This window comes from Bombina bombina, chromosome 6 (assembly GCF_027579735.1).
Source record: "Bombina bombina isolate aBomBom1 chromosome 6, aBomBom1.pri, whole genome shotgun sequence".
Lineage (NCBI taxonomy): Eukaryota > Metazoa > Chordata > Amphibia > Anura > Bombinatoridae > Bombina > Bombina bombina.
This window is the reverse complement of record NC_069504.1, coordinates 58,285,981-58,300,162: the sequence shown is the minus strand read 5'-3', so window position 1 is coordinate 58,300,162 and position 14,182 is coordinate 58,285,981.

The following is a 14,182-nucleotide window of genomic DNA, read 5'->3' as shown; positions in this document are numbered from 1 at the left end:
AGGCAGATTGAGCTCCGGTGACGCTCAGTGTGAGCGCGACTTCTGCGTCTGTAGTAAGAAGTTCCGGTAAGCGTAGTAATCTGGGAGGCTGGTTCCGGTAGAGAGTAAAGGCAGCAACAGAATATGCAGCGCATATAGTAAGAAATGAGCTTAAGGACCTGAAAGACTTAGTAAAGTCTAAGAGAAAAGTTATTTCACAGGAGACAAAGTGAACTGTGAAGAAACAACTTCAATTTTCAGGCCCAGAATGAGGCTAGAGTGTTTCCTTAAATAGGAAGGAAGTACTTGTGATGTGCAAATTTAAAGGTATATCACAGAAAATTGCACGGAGTTCCAAAATATTGATCGGTAATCTCACCTCCTGAGATTCCCAAACCCCTTGTGCCGTCAGAGACCTCCACACAGCTCCCCAACCTGTAAGACTTGCATCTGTTGAAATTACAGTCCAGGTCGGAAGAACAAAAGTAGCCCCCTGAACTAAACGATGGTGATCTGTCCACCACGTCAGAGAGTGTCGTACAATCGGTTTTAAAGATATTAATTGAGATATCTTCGTGTAATCCCTGCACCATTGGTTCAGCATACAGAGTTGAAGAGGTCGCATGTGAAAACGAGCAAAGGGGATCGCGTCCGATGCAGCAGTCATAAGACCTAGAATTTCCATGCATAAGGCTACCAAAGGGAATGATTGTGACTGAAGGTTTCGACAAGCTGATATCAATTTTAGACGTCTCTTGTCTGTCAAAGATAGAGTCATGGACACTGAATCTATCTGGAAACCCAAAAAGGTTACCCTTGTCTGAGGAATCAATGAACTTTTTAGTAAATTGATCCTCCAACCATGATCTTGAAGAAACAACACAAGTCGATTCGTATGAGATTCTGCTAAATGTGAAGACTGAGCAAGTACCAAGATATCGTCCAAATAAGGAAATACCACAATACCCTGTTCTCTGATTACAGACAGAAGGGCACCGAGAACCTTTGTAAAAATTCTTGGAGCTGTTGCTAGGCCAAACGGCAGAGCCACAAACTGGTAATGCTTGTCTAGGATAGAGAATCTCAGAAACTGATAGTGATCTGGATGAATCGGAATATGCAGATATGCATCCTGTAAATCTATTGTAGACATATAATGCCCTTGCTGAACAAAAGGCAGGATAGTCCTTACAGTTACCATTTTGAATGTTGGTATCCTTACATAACGATTCAATATTTTTAGATCCAGAACTGAAGGAATTCTCCTTCTTTGGTACAATGAAGAGATTTGAATAAAACCCCAGCCCCTGTTCCAGAACTGGAACCGGCATAATTACTCCAGCCAACTCTAGATCTGAAACACATTTCAGAAATGCTTGAGCCTTCGCTGGATTTACTGGGACACGGGAAAGAAAAAATCTCTTTGCAGGAGGTCTTATCTTGAAACCAATTCTGTACCCTTCTGAAACAATGTTCTGAATCCAAAGATTGTGAACGGAATTGATCCAAATTTCTTTGAAAAAACGTAATCTGCCCCCTACCAGCTGAGCTGGAATGAGGGCCGCACCTTCATGTGGACTTAGGAACTGGCTTTGATTTTCTAAAAGGCTTGGATTTATTCCAGACTGGAGATGGTTTCCAAACTGATACCGCTCCTGAGGATGAAGGATCAGGCTTTTGTTCCTTGTTGTGACGAAAGGAACGAAAACAATTATTAGACCTGAATTTACCTTTAGACTTTTTATCCTGAGGTAAAAAAGTTCCTTTCCCTCCAGTAACAGTTGAGATAATAGAATCCAACTGAGAACCAAATAATTTATTACCCTGGAAAGAAAAGGAAAGCAGAGTAGACTTAGAAGACATATCAGCATTCCAAGCTTTAAGCCATAAAGCTCTTCTAGCTAAAATAGCTAGAGACATATACCTGACATCAACTCTAATGATATCAAAGATGGCATCACAAATAAAATTATTAGCATGTTGAAGCAGAATAATAATGCTATGAGAATTATGATCTGTTACTTGTTGCGCTAAAGCTTCCAACCAAAAAGTTGAAGCTGCAGCAACATCCGCTAAAGATATAGCAGGTCTAAGAAGATTACCTGAACACAAATAAGCTTTTCTTAGAAAGGATTCAATTTTCCTATCTAAAGGATCCTTAAAGCAAGTACCATCTGCCGTAGGAATAGTAGTACGCTTAGCAAGAGTAGAGACAGCCCCATCAACCTTAGGGATTTTGTCCCAAAACTCTAATCTGTCAGATGGCACAGGATATAATTGCTTAAAACGTTTAGAAGGAGTAAATGAATTACCCAAATTATTCCATTCCCTGGAAATTACTTCAGAAATAGCACCAGGAACAGGAAAAAATTCTGGAATAACTACAGGAGATTTAAAAACCTTATCTAAACGTTTAGATTTAGTATCAAGAGGACCAGAATCCTCAATTTCTAATGCAATTAGGACTTCTTTAAGTAAAGAACGAATAAATTCCATTTTAAATAAATATGAAGATTTATCAGCATCAACCTCTGAGACAGAATCCTCTGAACCAGAAGAACCACTATCAGAATCAGAATGATGATGTTCATTTCAAAATTCATCTGAACAATGAGAAGTTTTAAAAGACTTTTTATGTTTACTAGAAGGAGGAATAACAGACACAGCCTTCTTAATGGATTTAGAAACAAAATCTCTTATGTTATTATTACAGCAACAGGTAATGGAACTTTACTAAAGGAAATATTATCTGCATTAACAAGTTTGTCATGACATTCAATACAAACAACAGCTGGAGGAACAGCTACCAAAAGTTTACAGCAGATACACTTAGCTTTGATAGCTCCAGCACCAGGCAGCGATTTTCCAGAAGTATCTTCTGACTCAGTTGCAACGTGGGACATCTTGCAATATGTAATAGAAAAACAACATATAAAGCAAAATTAATCAAATTCCTTAAATGACAGTTTCAGGAATGGGAAAAAATGCCAGTGAACAAGCTTCTAGCAACCAGAAGCAATAAATAATGAGACTTAAATAATGTGGAGACAAAAGTGACGCCCATATTTTTTTAGCGCCAAATAAGACGCCCACATTATTTGGCGCCTAAATGCTTTTGGCGCCAAAAATGACGCCACATCCGGAACGCCGACACTTTTGGCGCAAAAGAACGTCAAAAATGACGCAACTTCCGGCAACATGTATGACGCCGGAAACAGAAAAAAAATTTTGCGCCAAAAAAGTCCGCGCCAAGAATGACGCAATAAAATGAAGAATTTTCAGCCCCCGCGAGCCTAACAGCCCACAGGGAAAAGTCAAATTTTAAGGAAAGAAAAAAATGATTGATTCAAATGCATTATCCCAAATATGAAACTGACTGTCTGAAAATAAGGAATGTTGAACATCCTGAGTCAAGGCAAATAAATGTTTGAATACATATATTTAGAACTTTATAAAAAAGTGCCCAACCATAGCTTAGAGTGTCACAGAAAATAAGACTTACTTACCCCAGGACACTCATCTACATGTTTGTAGAAAGCCAAACCAGTACAGAAACGAGAATCAGCAGAGGTAATGGTATATATAAGAGTATATCGTCGATCTGAAAAGGGAGTTAAGAGATGAATCTCTACGACCGATAACAGAGAACCTATGAAATAGACCCCGTAGAAGGAGATCATTGAATTCAAATAGGCAATACTCTCCTCACATCCCTCTGACATTCACTGCACGCTGAGAGGAAAACCGGGCTCCAACCTGCTGCGGAGCGCATATCAACGTAGAATCTAGCACAAACTTACTTCACCACCTCCATAGGAGGCAAAGTTTGTAAAAACTGATTTGTGGGTGTGGTGAGGGGTGTATTTGTAGGCATTTTGAGGTTTGGGAAACTTTGCCCCTCCTGGTAGGAATGTATATCCCATACGTCACTAGCTCATGGACTCTTGCTAATTACATGAAATAAATCAACTTTAGGGCTTCATAGCAGTTTGTCTACTTCTTGGGTGCCTCTTGATCACACAGTTTTTATAGTCAATACAATTTCTTAGTGCTTAAAGTGACAATATTCAATTACTGTAACCTTTACACCTTAAAACATTTTTTTTACTTTTTTTTTTTAAAGAGACATTGTCCAGTTTTTTTTATTCCATTCTAGGGACTTCAGAACTACATGGTGCCTGTTATACTGTGTTCTCCTTTAGTGGGTAACCCTTTCTGTGCCTCTTATACTGAATTTATGTGCTTCTGTCTACTGTAGTTATTATGGAGCAAACTGGTGCAGCTCACGTCTCTGGAAATCCTGCTGAACCCTTGGAAGGGCAATCTACTTACCCTTTCACAACAATGTTTGCAATGTAAGAATGTGTTGTTGTGTCTCCCCATTCAGTTATACCATTTGTGCGCTGAGTTTGTGCCTAATGCTAGACAGGGTCATACAGCGTTGCATTTGTAGCAGAGTACCACCCACCAGGGTAATCCCCAGGACAGCTCTACGATCCTGTCCCCTAATATGAAGCAACATATCCACTCTGCAATATCAGAACTGATACCTCTACTATTTAAACGCAAACACATGCAAAGGGCAGAAGAGAACCCTTTGCAGGCCCTAGGCTTATCAGTGACATCTCATCTAGGTACTGTGTACAATCCAAGAGTACAATGAGATCAGAATTCTCCTCTTTTAAGTACAATTATTAAAAACCCCAGGACCCCCCGCTAATGAAATAGCAGATGAAGTGTCCTTTAATTTCAGGTTGGAGCATATACAGTCTGTCTTACTGGAAGTTTTAATAACATTGGAGGTTGAAGATCCTCCATCTACAGACAAACCCAATCAGATTGATAATTTCTATCAGGCAGTTCCAGAAATCTAACTTCCCTGCTGTACCTAATTCGGTTTCTGACCTAATCACTAAGTAATTGAAACTACAAGGTGCTCCCTTTGTTCCCTCTGCCAAATTCAAGAACATGTTCCCCTTTTTCCTCTGAAAAATTGGAAGCATGGGATACTAGTGGATGGTGCCTTTTCCACTCTGTCTAGGCAGACTACCATTCCTTTGGGGACAGTACCTCTTTCAATGATCCAATGCAGGGGCGTATTTAGGTTTTGTGCTGCCCTAGGCACTCAAAATTCTGCTGCCCCCCCCCCCCCCACCCCAGGTTTAAGGCCTTTTTTTAGACATAATATTTTTGGGGCAGGGTGTAAAAAATAAAAAATAAATGTCTTTTTAAGTAGATGTTCACCAGGGCTTGCATTCACTCTGGTCACACACACATACACACACACACACACACACACACACATATATATATATATATATATATATATATATATATATATATATATATATATATATATATATATATATATAAAAAGACATTATTTTGCAAGTCAGATGATTAAAATGTTTATATCAGAAAAAAATATCCTTCACTGTATGATAGTTTGTCAGTAGGTAGTTGTTTAACCTTAAACATCTTCTTTGGTGACTGACAGTTATTTAAGCAAAATATCCGCTTGGATAAATACGTAATGAATATACAAACTTCCCTTTAAAAGTACTTAAAAAATACAACAGTAGTTATGATAGGTTTAGGAATTGTATCCTAGGGGATAAAGTCACATGATACAATCATAATAAAGTATATACTTGTATTGTTTCTGAGTGTATTAAATGCATACAACATATTTTCAGTTGTGTTTTAAGTCACATAGTTGTATAGATTCAGCAATAAATACTTATTCTTTGCATTTATGACAGATAGACAAACAGTAAATGTACAAGTATTTAGTGACTAATCCGTTTAAGAATTTTAATGCTTAATGAAGATGTATTGAAGGGAGAAAGGCATATGCTGTTTCACAGTGGTCATGGTGTAGTGCACACTGCACTGTGAGTCTCAATCACAAGGTGGAGCCAGGAAGAATACCGCATTCCCTCTCAGTCCAGCCCAGGCTGTGCAAGTGAGCTCCGCCTCCACTGTCACAACGTCATGCGCACCCATATACAATCCCATAGGATAGCAATAGCCGGGCCAGCCATTTAAGTCATTAGTAATTGGTTGATTTAGCCACCCGGCCCTGAGTTCAGTAGAGTGGCCCTAGGGACTCAAAATTCTGCTGCCCCTTAAAAATCTGCTGCCCTAGGCACTGGCCTTGTTGGCCTATGCCTTAATACGCCCCTGATCCAATGGACAGTAAGCTTAAAAGTCTTCATAAACAATCCTTCCAGCTAGCAGGTTATGGTCCAGATTGCAAGTGGAGCGCAAAATATCACTTCTGCAAACGTGATATTTGCGCTCCACTTACTAATACCAGCACACACAAATGTGTGCTGGTTTTACAAGTTAGGTGCAATGCGAACGCAACCTCACGTTCACATTGCACGGAAGCATTGCACTCACGAGAGCGTGCTTCCATAGGCTCCCATGGGAGCCTCGTTCTCATGCTGTGAGACACGGCATGAAAACTAGCGAAGCGAAGGCGATTAGTTGCACAGAGATGAGCAGCAATTTTAAATATATATGAATATATACATATATATTTATGTGTTTGTATGTGTATATACATATATTAACATATAAATATATATATATATATATATATATATATATATATATATATATATATATATATATATATATATATATATATATATATGTATATAAGCATAAAGATATATATTTACAGGGAACACACAGTTCCCATAGACCACAATGTAAAGGGACGTTTCAATGCCGTTTTGTTTTTTTCTAACACCCTACACCCGCCAACATTAGCCCCTTATAAAAGCTTTGTGAAGTTACTTTATTAAAAAATAAAGATGCTATTATTTTTATTTTCTAATAAAGATTAAATACACTGAAATTTGGAGGTAATTGGGGGACATTTAGAAAATTATAATTAATTGTAATGGCTGGTTATTTTTTGCGCGCCTGCAAACGGGCCAATTTGTCAGTTTGCGGGCGCGCTAAGTGTTTGTCCAGCTGTCAGTTTAGTAGTATGCATTTCTGCAGCTACTAAAATCTGGTGTGACAACATTTATGGCTTTATTTCCTAAGGATCGCTTAAGGTTGGTTCAGATTGTGAACAGTTCCATTTCTGATGGTCTCGCCCTTATCAAGGAAGATTCCTCCTGTCCCACATTACAAAAGATCAGACCTAGAAGGGAGTGATTACTCCGGTTCCTTTTGAGGATCAGAACCAAGGGTTCTATCCCAACCTTTTCACCAATCACCAGGCTGATGTCCAGCTGTGAGTTATTATTATTATTATCATTTATTTGTATAGCGCCGCCAAATTCCGTAGCGCTGGGTACAGTGATAGGGGTATACAATGACAAAGATTTGTGATAAAATACAAAACATAACAAAACGAAACAAATCTAGTACAGGAGGAAGAGGGCCCTGCTCCGGAGAGCTCACAGTCTATAGGTTTAGGGTGCAGAGACATAAGGTTGGGGTAGCTACTACAATCTGGTGTGACAACATTTCTGACTTTATTTCCTAAGTATCGCGGTTGGTCCAAATTGTGAACAGTTCCATTTCTGATGCAGCTGTTGAAATGACTGTTCTGGCTAGAAGAGCTTTATGGCTCAAGTCATGGTCTGCTGATATTAGATCAAAAAGCAGACTGCTTTTCCTTCTTTTCCAGGGAAAGATTTTGTTTGGACCTGGACTGGATGTTTTTATTGCAACAATCACTTGAGGTAAAGGGGCTAAGGGCAGGGTTAGGGCTAAGTCTGCTGGGTATTTTCACTCCTTTCATCATTTCAAGATGCAAAGATGTCTCAAAAGTCAGACACTTCCAAGTCCATGTGGAAGCCTGGTTCCTCATGGTCTGAGTTCAAACAGGCCAAATATCCTACACCCTTTTCCAAATCTACATGAAGGTGTTGCCCCCCCCCCCCCCATCCAGACAAAGTTCTGGTCGGGGGCAGATTGTACCTCTTTCGGGAGGCTTGGGAGAAGTCAGTTGATAGCCTTGAGTACTAAACACATAATTTCTCAGAGTTACCACGTAGGCTTTTGGTCTCACCCTCATCGAGGAAGATTCCTCCTGTCCCATATTACAAAGGATCTTTTAAAGGCCAAAGCTTTCTTGGCACTTGTATCAGACCTAGAAGCTATGGGAGTGATTACTTCGGTCCCTTTTGAGGAACAGAATCAAGGGTTCTATTCCAACCTTTTCCCTAATCACCAAGGCGATACTCAAAGTGCCTTAGCATTGGAAGAGGTAGCAGATTCTGACTTGGGCAGAACCGTCATTTTGTGATTTCTGCAATCCATGTTCTTGGTGTACCTTCATCCTGCCAAATGGTCCCAGAATCAGGAGGTATTCATCCAGCATGTGAGTTGTTAGGGCAGGCCAGATATAGACCTCATGGCCTCATGCTTGAAACACAAGCTACCTGAGTATTGTGCAAGATCAAGGGATCCACAGGTGACTCTCTCATTGATGCTCTAGTGATTCCCTGGTCGTTTAATTTGAATTACATCTTTCCTTAAATTACTATCTACTAGATACTATTCTGCAGTTTCATTCACTACCAAATGCAGAAGAAGATGGCCGCTTGCGGCATTTGGCTCTTTTCAGAGTTGGATTTCTTTTTGTGAAAGTGCAACACACTAAGATCTGTGCAAATCCAGATCTTAATGTGTTCCACTTTCACTAGAAGAAATCCGTCTCCAAAAAGAATGGATTGCCGCAAGCTGCCACCTTCTTCCAAATGTCTACTATCCAGGATTATAGCCAGAAAGGAAGGACTTCTGATTACTCTGGCATGGCCTCTCAGGACTTGGCATGCATATATAATACAGATGTCTTCCAGACAGTCTTGGCATCTTCTTAGGAAGGCATGTCTCTTTCAAGGTCACTTCTTTCATCAAGACCTCATATGTTTTGGCCATATGTATGACTGAAGGATCATGGGAAAGGGGGAAGGAATATAAACTCTGTTATGTTGGGTGCTTTGCCTCCTCCTGGTGGACTGTACTTTAATACCACAAGCGATGGTAAATAAAAGAAAACTTTAAAACTGAAATACTCAAAATACTAGAATACTGCTTTCTTCAAAAAAAAATAATAATTCCTGTCCTGATTAGATAACAGGAATCTTTGTTTGTAACCTTTTTTTTCTTCTAATTTACAAGTACAAATCACCTATTTTCTGCTTTTTCATCATTAGCTGGAAAGCCCTTCAGAGACTAGTGTTAGGTTTAATTAAATCTTAAGTGAGATTTATATAGACTTCAACATCTTAAAACATCATACATCACAATAACTAAGGTAGCTGATTTGATCACAGTAATTCCCTGTGCCCCTGCAGAATCAGAATAACAAATATTACTCAATGTGCCATGCCTTTAACAGTCATTCATTTTGTATAATTAACGACTTGCAGGCAAATCACTGCATTATATCCAGTTTATATCTTATTAAGAAATCACATCTGTCAACGTAGATTTACTTTTATACAGAACACATTATTTGTTATTACAGCTACAAAATAGAATTGAGGAACAAGAAGTCTGAACAAAACGTTCTATTAACATTTACAGTGTGGGACATTTATTAAAAGAGTTTTATTGAATTCACTTACATCTAAGCCCGTAGTACAAAGTATTTATGTTTAAAGCTAAGCTATTGCTATCTACAACAGCAGATAAAACTCCAAAAAGTAAAATATACACTGTTAAAAGAATAAATAACAGGTCAAGCAACTATATAATTATACACAAACACACACTCATACACATTATATATATATATATAAATAAAGCCCGGAATGGTTGATTAATGGGTGAAACGCGCATAGCAAACACATTTCTAGGTGAAGACTACACTCCGTGACGAGGGTCTTACAGCATGAGGGTTGCTTCCTGAGGTCTCATAAGTGGCGGTATGGGACTGAGGAATCCAGTGAGCTTGGGGAGGCTTTTAATTTATCTAGGATATTTAATAAATTCATATGTCTTTTCTACTTTGGCTGACTGATTGGCTTGTGCTACTCCACTCTAAACTCTCGCACCCATGAGCTTTTACTTTTTAAACCTTCTATGAGCTTTGCTAGACAGGATATATTCGTCTATTGGATGAGCAGGGGCAACTTTTCTAGGGTGTTTGGGCAACAAAGGACTAGCAGGGACCACTTTCTTGGGGTAGCTGGGTGCCTATTGGTGAGCCACATTCCTGTGGTGCTTGGGCACCTATTGGTAAGCAAGGGCCACTTTCTCATGGTGCTTGGGTGTGTTTTGCTGAGAAGGGGCCACTTTCCTAGGGTGCCTGGGAGACTATTGGCATGCAGGGTCCGCTTTCCTGTAGTGCCTGGGGGCCTATTGGAAAGCAGGTGCCACTTTACCAGGGTGCCTGTGCACCTATTGGGCAAGCAGGGGACACTTTCTCAGAGTGACTTTGTGTCTTTTGGAGAGCAGGGGACACTTTCCCAGGGTGTCTTTGCACCTGGGGGCTAGCAGGGGCCACTTTCTTGGGCTGCCTATTAGAGAGCAGGGGCCACTTTTTCTGTATATTTTGGAGCCTATTGGTAAGCAGGGGGCACTTTTGCAGGGAGCTTAGGTGTTTTTTTGGTGAGCAGGCACCACTTTCTTGTAATACCTGGGAACCTATTTGCGAGCGGGGGCCACTTTCTCAGGGTGCCTGTGCTCCTATCGGGTGAGCAGGAGCCACTTTCCCAGAGAGTCTGGGCACCTATTGGCTATCAGGGGAGTGCCTGTGTGCATATTGGTGAGCAGGAGCCGCTCTCCAGAGTTGACTGGGAACCTATCTATGAACAGGGGCCACTTTATGGGGGTGCCTGTGTGCCTATTGGCAAGCAAGGGCCACTTTCCCAGGGTGCCTGGGAGTCTATTAATGAGCAGAAGGGCCTAGGTGCTTATTAACGAACAGTGGCCAATTTTCCCAGGGTTCCTGGGCATCTGTTTGATAACAGGGGCCACATTCTTGAGGTACCTAATGGTGGACAGGGGTCACTTTCTTAGGGTGAATTGGTATGTTTTGGCAAGCAGGGGTCACTTTTCTTGGGTGTCTGTGAGCCTATTGGTGAGCAGCAGACACTTTCTCAGAAGATGGAAAAAAAACATGCACCGATAATTAATTAGGCCTTTGCCTAGACAAATGTTTTTTATAGCTGAAAAAATACTATTGCCTGAAATAACTATGTGCCTACTCTATATACACACACATTTTATATATATATATATATATATATATATATATATATATATATATATATATATATATATATATATATATATATATATATATATATATATATAAATATAAATCAAAAACAGCAGTATGTGCGCACTCTCACCAAAAGAGCAACAGCTGCCACGGTGCAGAAAGAATAAAGAGAGAGAATAAAGCACTCGCAGGTCTTCAGTTAACAAACGAACACATTTATTATTAATGTAACGTTTCGGGGTGAACAAGCCCATTCCTCTGACAAACAAACAGTGAGTGAAAATGAGACTTTTATAGCCCTGACAGGCCCTCCTACAGCAGTCTGCTAATTGGAGAGCATCTTGTGAAAAAATCAAACATATTTAAACAGACAGCTAATTAGCTGAATAAAAAATGTAAATACACGAAAAAAACAAACAAAGTGTCAATGTATCAGATACAGTCGTTAGTAAAACAAGTCTACGAGACACCGAAACTGAGAACAAAGATCCAAAACATTATCAGGAAAAAACTTTGTAACAAAGTACATCAAGTAACTGAGTAACAGCCGAGAAAGGCTACACCGCATTGGAAATGGTAACACACCCCTTTATGACGTAATCCAATGCTAAAACATCAAAGTAACAACCGAAGAATCGGCTACAGTAATAACCAAATCAAAAGCAAAAACAAAGGAAGAAACTAATAATAAAAAGTCAACCGACGTGAGCTAAATTGTTTAAACTGCTATAAACTCAATGGGAACGTATGTGTAGTGCAAACCGAAAAGAATAGTATACAATGGGCGAACTTGGTAGTCATGGTAACAACCAAACAAAGAGTGTGAAAGACCAATCGCAAGAGGGGGCATGGTCCCGCCACGAAAATGTCATCAAACTGGTCGGCCAAACCAACAGCGGTAAACACAAGCAAAACAAATATAAATAGCCCAAAACATAAGAAATCAACGATTGTAACAAAACACAAAGGTTACATACAGATTAGGCAAAATACATCGATGTCAAAAAATGGTATATAATATCAGCAAAAACGAATAAGCACAGACTGTTAGACTATATAGATAAGCTACATCACCAAAAAAATGTCAGCCGATAGTGATCAGACTATTTAGATAGACTAAATAGCTAAGCACCCACCAGATCACCACGTCCATCAAAGAAAACCGTAAGATCAAGCACGCGATGAGCGCGCTGCATATTCATAACAGCTCTAGAACGAAAATGTAAGCATAGAAAGTAAACATAAAATGTGAAGCCCAATCATGAGAGGGGGAGTGGTTACATCCCGTAGGGGAAACACCTATCACATACAGCAGACAGAAGCAAAAATAGTCGTTATGGAAATGAAAGGTAAGTACATACCTGAAAGTTAAAGCATCACAATAGAGCAAGCTTCAGATCAAACAAAAAAGAGAAAATTAATAAACAGTGAACTAAACATAATAAACTGGCCAAAAACAAACATCAGTCACTAATAGACTGGAAAGAAAACAGAATTTATGCTTACCTGATAAATTACTTTCTCTTACGGTGTATCCAGTCCACGGATTCATCCTTACTTGTGATATATTCTCAATCCCTACAGGAAGTGGCAAAGAGAGCATACAGCAGAGCTGTCCATATAGCTCCCCTCAGGCTCCACCCCCCCAGTCATTCGACCGACGGTTAGGAGAAAAAGGAGAAACCATAGGGTGCAGTGGTGACTGTAGTTTTACTAAAATAAATTTGAACCTGACTTAATTGCCAGGGCGGGCCGTGGACTGGATACACCGTAAGAGAAAGTAATTTATCAGGTAAGCATAAACTCTGTTTTCTCTTACATGGTGTATCCAGTCCATGGATTCATCCTTACTTGTAGGATACCAATACCAAAGCTTTAGGACACGGATGAAGGGAGGGAACAAGTCAGGTAACCTAAACGGAAGGCACCACTGCTTGCAAAACCTTTCTCCCAAAAATAGCCTCCGAAGAAGCAAAAGTATCGAATTTGTAAAATTTGGCAAATGTATGCAGTGAAGACCAAGTCGCTGCCTTACAAATCTGTTCAACAGAAGCCTCATTCTTGAAAGCCCATGTGGAAGCCACAGCTCTAGTGGAATGAGCTGTAATTCGTTCAGGAGGCTGCTGTCCAGCAGTCTCATAAGCCAATCGGATGATGCTTTTCAGCCAGAAGGAAAGAGAGGTAGCAGTCGCTTTCTGACCTCTCCTCTTACCAGAATAGACAACAAACAAGGATGATGTTTGTCTGAAATCTTTAGTTGCCTTTAAATAGAATTTTAAAGCACGAACCACATCAAGATTGTGTAACAGTCGTTCCTTCTTAGAAACTGGATTAGGACACAGAGAAGGAATAATAATTTCCTGGTTAATATTCTTATTAGAAACCACTTTTGGAAGGAAACCAGGTTTGGTACGCAAAACAACCTTATCTGCATGGAACACCAGATAGGGTGAATTACACTGCAAAGCAGACAATTCAGAAACTCTTCGAGCAGAAGAAATAGCTACCAAAAACAAAACTTTCCAAGATAATAACTTAATATCTATGGAATGCAAAGGTTCAAACGGAACCCCTTGAAGAACTGAAAGAACTAAATTTAGACTCCATGGAGGAGCCACAGGTCTGTAGACAGGCTTGATTCTAACTAGGGCCTGTGCATACGCCTGAACGTCTGGTACAGCTGCCAGACGCTTGTGTAACAGGATAGACAGAGAAGATATCTGTCCCTTTAAGGAACTAGCTGACAAACCTTTCTCCAATCCTTCTTGGAGAAAACATAATTTATGTAAGAACTTACCTGATAAATTCATTTCTTTCATATTAGCAAGAGTCCATGAGCTAGTGACGTATGGCATATACATTCCTACCAGGAGGGGCAAAGTTTCCCAAACCTCAAAATGCCTACAAATACACCCCTCACCACACCCACAAATCTCTTTAACGAATAGCCAAGAAGTGGGGTGATAAGAAAAAAGTGCGAAAGCATATAAAATAAGGAAT